A 6,544-nucleotide genomic window follows, 5' to 3' on the forward strand; every position below is an offset into this window, starting at 1 on the left:
ATTCAGAAAAAAATAAAGAGAAACAAAAAAAGGAATATATTTCCGAGTCTAATGTGTGATCAGTGCTTTCATATACCACAAACTGTGTCACAAACTGCAATGAAGAAAGAAATAGAAAACATTGCCACAAATTTGTAGATTTTTCTATATTTGCATTAAAATTACATTAAATTCTACATATGCATTTTAAAAAAATGTTGGGAGCAGAAGAATAACAAAGTCAACTGGTCTGGGACATAGAAACTTAGTAAATGCAATTCAGCACAGTGCATGAATACTTTTTCTGTACTGATAAATCAGGCCTCCTTACTCGAACAAAACAAATGAGCTGACTTTCTGCCAAGAATTTTCTGAAGTGATTTGAAGGGGAAAGAATCTGCTCTCCACCCTAAATCATTCTGTGCCAGGGAAGATATGCAGCTGCTGTTGCTACAGTCTGGATAGTGTTGGCTCAGAAAGAAGTGAGCAGAAATTGCAGCTTTCATGACTGTGTTGTCAGCAGAACTGGTCTTTATGGAAAGGACAGCATCAGTTTTGATTGATGCTTTTTTCAAAACAAATGTCTAGATATTTGCCAAATGAAGACAGCATGTAATAGACCTCAATTATATTTAATTCAAGGACAAGCAAGCTAGGACTTTAAACTTTTAACTCCTCAAAATCTATCCTTTTCTATAAATAATATATTCTACATTACTCCCTTGTTAGTAAAATGGTCTTCATGCAGGTGTATATATAAATATAAATCTATAGACCTATAAACCTATAGACTATAAATATAGATATATAAAATAGAATCACAGAGTTTGCTGAGTTGGAAAGAACCCAATATAAAGGGGATTTAAAGGCCATATATCATCTCCAACAAGACCTTATAGTGCAAGTTCCGATCACAGGATCACTACCAAGAGCATCATTAGCTTCTTGGTGGAAATGTCAACCTATAACATAGGGGAACAGGAAGCAGCCACTTTTCATCTTTTCCAGTGAAATTTGTTCAGTGTGATTACGGTGACTGTGCCCCTGGGGCTGCATCTTTAATGAGAGATGGAGAACAGGACCAGGAACGAGCTCCTGGTGGCTTTTGAGAGCTGTGAATTTTCCTTCCCGTCTACAGCTCAGGCTTGATGTGCTTGCCATGTGCTCACCAACAGCTGGGCAGCACAGAACTGTGGATGCACAGGGCTGTGGCGTCCCAAGCACTTCCCAGGCCCAGTCCCTCCTTCCAGCATGAATTACTGCATTAGGCATCTTTGCTAAGAACTGAAGATTTATAGGATGAATCATATCAGCATGTGGTCACAAGATTTTCTCTGGACTCACTGTCAGCTGACAATAGTAGAATCTCTTGTTCTGATTCAGTCAATTCCAGCATGACTTTCAGGAAACACCAAAAACAATCCAGAGACAGCTGGTCAGTGTTTGGATTTGCATCAGATTTATAAAGCTATTATGATGAATATTACCATAATAGTTTAAACAAGAAAAAAGATCAAATCCGTTGATTTGCTGGACAGCTAGATTGATTTACTGAGGAATGTGGAGAAATATGCAATATAAATAATGGAAAAAAATAAGTGATAAATGGCAATAATATCTACCAGTTAAAACCGTTTACATGACAAAAAACATCTTCTCAAACAAACAGAAATTCATTCAATATGTTGGAATGCCTTCCAAATGACAAAGGAAAAATAAAAATGAGATTCAAGAAATAAAAAGATAAAGCTCTCAAAGGGAAAAATTTTATGTTTATGGCACACTGTGAGAAATATTTGACTATTAGGAATCCATAATCTACAATTATTTTAAGCATTACTAAAGAAAAATAAATTCTCTAGAAGTTAATTACATGTTCTAACTTGCTATTTATAAAATGTAATAGTAAATCAGACTGACTGAAAAGGAACAGGTAGAACTTTCAAGGTCATTGATAAGATAATAGCTGTATATTTTTTCCAATCCAGAAAAGGTACACATTCTTATGTAAATAATATTATATTGAAAATGTAAATACTCTTTTTTCTTTGTGTCTCACTGGTTTCTGAAAGTTCTGCTTTGCAAACAACGCATGTACGCGCGCACACACACACACACACACACACACATATGCATGTGTCAGCTACAGAATTTTCTACTGAGTCACATATCTGCTGTAAACTCAGAGAGCAACCATCGGATAAGTCAATCTAGAACAATGTAGAAGTTGTTCCTTAACAACACTTTTTTTTATTGAAAATTTTAAGAACAATTAAAATATTTGAAAGATTTGTATTAAGTTCATTGAGGTCAAATAAAGCAAACTCTTTTTGCATTTTCAACTAAACTAATTTAAACAATTTTCACCACACCATACATCACAAGAGGCAAATGAGAGCAGTCAAATAATTACAAGCCTATCAGACCTATGAATTTAAGGTCACAAAAATTCTTTATGCATACAACGATGCTTGAACCAAGTTCAATTGAACCCCATACCACTGTTGCTTACAACCCCTGACTATTAACCAAAAAATCCAAACAAACTTGAGAACGGCAGAATTTGAGGACAAAAGCTGTCCCTTATCTGGACAAACCAAGAAACATAAAAAAGGAGGTCACATATTCTCTGCCCTCAGTAGGGTAATTAAAAACTTCAAAATCCTTTTAAAAATCCTTCCCCGCAACCAGACTTTTGCCAGAAATGGTTTCATGAAGTTTGTGTGTATATATATATATATATATATATATTTAGACAGGATGGAACCATCATAACTGTTACAAAACCAAAACCTGAGTATTTTGTCTATCATATGTTACATGAAGAGGGAGTACTAACATTTTTGGAAATGTGCAGAAGTCCAAGAAGCCAAAATAAAACAGATGAAGTTTATTTATAGCAAATATTAGAACTCTCATGGATGTACAAAACCCACAAATTCCAAATTAGTCTAAATAATATGTTGTAAAACATGTAAAAATATATATAAAATTGTTCTATATCTCAAAAAAAAAAAAACCCAAACAAATAAAGTAGTTAACAAAAGCATATAACTACATACAGCAAAAGCTACTGTAAGTAATAGTCCTGTGGAAATAAATGACAATGCTCCAATTGAATTCAGTGGGAGCAGAAGGGAGGTTAGAGCCTCCAGGAAGGTAAATGGCTTTATGGTTTATGTGAAAAACCTGAATCTGTCCTTCAAATTCCTCAGTGTCCTGCAGCAGCCAGGATGCTGTGACAAGTATTGTGCCAGGTAGAAACCAGCATGATCACTGTGCCCAGCACAGGTCACAGCAGACTGAACAGCTGACTGAAAAAGATAACATTTCCTCAGGACCCTTAGATGAATTCATGTTGATGACTCCTCATTGGCAGGAGACAGTGGCTGAGCAGTTTTGCAAACATTATCACCACTTGCCTCTTGGTCTATGGTCTACAATAGAGTGCTTCTGAGTGGGTGAACTTCAGTTCAGATGCAGAGGTGTGATCATCTGACTAATTAAACAGACCTATTTAATTTAGTTTATGGGATCCAGCACCATGTACTCTCCTCATTTTGCTCAAATGACCATGCAGAAACCAAACATAGAAAGCCACGGAAGCCAGGGAAAGCCACTGCTTTTAAAGTGCTACTAAAAGCGACTGCCTAAAATAATGTCAGGACTTCCATATCAAAGTCTTATTTCTGTCATTCCAAAGAAAAGAGTATGTCATTTAAAGGTGTGAGCTTTAATATTTTTCTCTTAAAACCAGCAGTAACAGTTTACAACCTCCACCATGGCAGCAAGGCTGTCACTCTGAATGTCATCATAACACTGCAACTTTTTTCTTTTACAGTTTTTAGATCAGTCCTTGCTATTGAATCATGATAAATGATACAGTTTGTAATTTCATCTCTCAGGATTTGCCCTCACCAAAGCACAAGCCAAGTCTTGCACTAAAACAAGCCCTTGCCAAAGGTATTAACTCACAAATCAAAATGCCAGCCTTTCCAATCAGTCCTACTCATTCTAATCCCATGTGCCCTACATGCTATTTTATCTAAGTGTCTTGCAAATCAAGTGTTTCATTGCACAAGGCTTTGAAAAGTGTGGGCCAGACCTTGAACAAACCTTCCACCCCAATGTCCAGTCTTATTCTTGAAGTGGGCCGTGCCATATTTCTTGGAATTAAATAGAAAAAAAGTTAATAAAACAGATCATAGTAATTTATTTTAAAAAAGCACCACATTTCACACACTCTGAACTCTACAGCCCTGAACTCTCTTATAGATTTGAGACCTGGCATGGAAAACAGGAACAGGAAAAACAGAAACAGTGAAGAGGAAATCAAGAAACTAGAAAGTTCTTTCTTATTGCTTAGGATACAAGTTGCTGTATTTCATATCCACTGAAGTACTTTAAGGAGGGCATATGTATTTTTAGGGGTGGGATATTTATACATCTGCTAACTTCTTAAGGACTGCATACAGGATTGATCTCAAAAGCTCCTTTAGAATTCCCTAGAACTTCCAAATCCAAAAGAAAGTCACTGCTATGAGAAATTCCAAATTGTTCTTAAATATGACCCAACTAATGGAATCATACATTATTTGTTCCTACAGGGGACTTACACAGCACACATCACCTGGCAATCTATATTTCTATGGCAGTACAGGCAGCGAATTACCATTTTATGACAAATAACAGACTACTTTTTTTAATGGCAGCTCAGAACAATGCAGCTGCCTCATTTTTGAGTGTGAAATACACAGATCTGATTTAATATCCCAAAGTATTTTTGAGCAAAACTCCTATTGCTGAAGAGTTTACTGCAATGAGCTGTAACTATGGCTATACACTCTGGAAAGGGTGGGAGCAGGAGTTTAAAGTAGTGACAGCAACCACAAAGGTACAGGATAGATACATGCACAAACCTAATCAGCATTACCTTAGTCATGGTCAGATTAGCTTTAGCTGGCTGCTGCTTTTGTTCAAATGTTGATATTGATAATATGGGGAATGAACCATCTGAGCAAAATGATAGAGGACAAAGTTGACCCAGATCTCTGCCTTCTTTCAGGTTTAAGATATTGTAAGATTTTTTCTTCTACTTCCCCTTGAGCTCTTAGGGAATAAAAGTTATAACCCAGTTCCTCATAAACAATGAGCCTCTGAAATGCTGAAGACAAAACTTATTTACCAAACAATACTCACTTGTATTCAAATGAAGTGATAGCAATTGGAATGTAGACATTTTCAAATATGTTCTACTCCTCTATTTCACTAAAAAAATAGTTGAGATAAGTAAGAAATAGTTGAGATAAGTAAGTAGGTAGGTATGTTTCAATTTGTATTGTAATGCCTATAGGTCATAACCAAGATAATGAGTCCCTTCACCCACTATCAGAGCACACAAAGTAAGAGCTAGAAACTGTCAGGTATACTTCAGAGGGTGCCAATTCATTAATAGGTACTGTGTGGACAGCTTAAGCAAATCAAAATGTATCTTGCACTCAACTGAGCAAAGAGACACATCGCTGATCAACAGCAAAAGCTCAAAGCACAGCTACTGCTCTTCTCAGGAGCATAAGTGGGCTATCCAATTCTGGAACAGAAGGCTGCTCCTAGGTGTAAATGCCAACAACTGCATTAACTTATCAATTAAATCCCTCAGCAGGGACATCTTGGGATTGGTCTGTGCTGCCAGAGCCACTTTATCTATAGCCAACAGCAAACAAGCTGGAATAGTTTTGGCTGTCTGATGAACAACCCAAGCTCAATGAGGTGTCCTACCAGCATAACTCAAGAGGTATGAACTTGCAAGCCTGAGACACTGGAAACCAGATGAAAGTGAGCCCTGAAACCAATGCAGTTTAGGTCTCTAGAATTTTTGCAAATGCACACAATGACTCTGCATGACAGGAAACAACTTGAAGTTGCACCAGTTCCTGCTTTTAAGTGAGTTTAAGCAACTTGTTCACTAATTTGTTCAGACTGAGACAATACTAGACAAAAGGCAGAAATCCTGCAAGATAATTGGAAATTTTTAAAGTGAAATGATAGGTGAGTTTAGATATTTTGAAGAGTCAGAGGCAGAACGAGGCTTGTTTGGAGCAATTTTAGATTCACGAGCTGCAAGCATGACAGAGTTATGTTTTCAGTGCCAAAGTCCTAATTGGTTTAAGACCTATAAACAAAACAGAGTGGAAAAATATTAACATATTAGTGCTGGTGGATCAAAGAACACAGAGATTTCCCAAGGCCAAGGCCACTTTGGGAAGAAACAAGAACTGAGTGCACATTTCTCAAGCCTTAGCTCAGCATTTCTATCATGAGGCTCTTTTCAAAGGACTTATTTCCCAACAAACCTTACCAATAATGCATAGTCCAACCCCCCCCCCCCCCCCGAGAGTAGGTCAAATTATCATCAAAGATAACTACCCTGAACAGACTCTGTTTTTTCTTTTGCTGTGCTCAACTACCTAAACAAGCTGAGCCCCTCCTTGTAGATCACATTTTCTAGATGTCTGATAAAATCTGTTTGTTTGCTCTGGACCCCTTCCAATTAGTACACATCTTC

The sequence above is a fragment of the Melozone crissalis genome, unplaced genomic scaffold (assembly GCF_028551555.1).
Source record: "Melozone crissalis strain CALT ecotype California unplaced genomic scaffold, PUWL_Pcris_2 ptg000002l_1, whole genome shotgun sequence".
NCBI classification, from domain to species: Eukaryota; Metazoa; Chordata; class Aves; order Passeriformes; family Passerellidae; genus Melozone; species Melozone crissalis.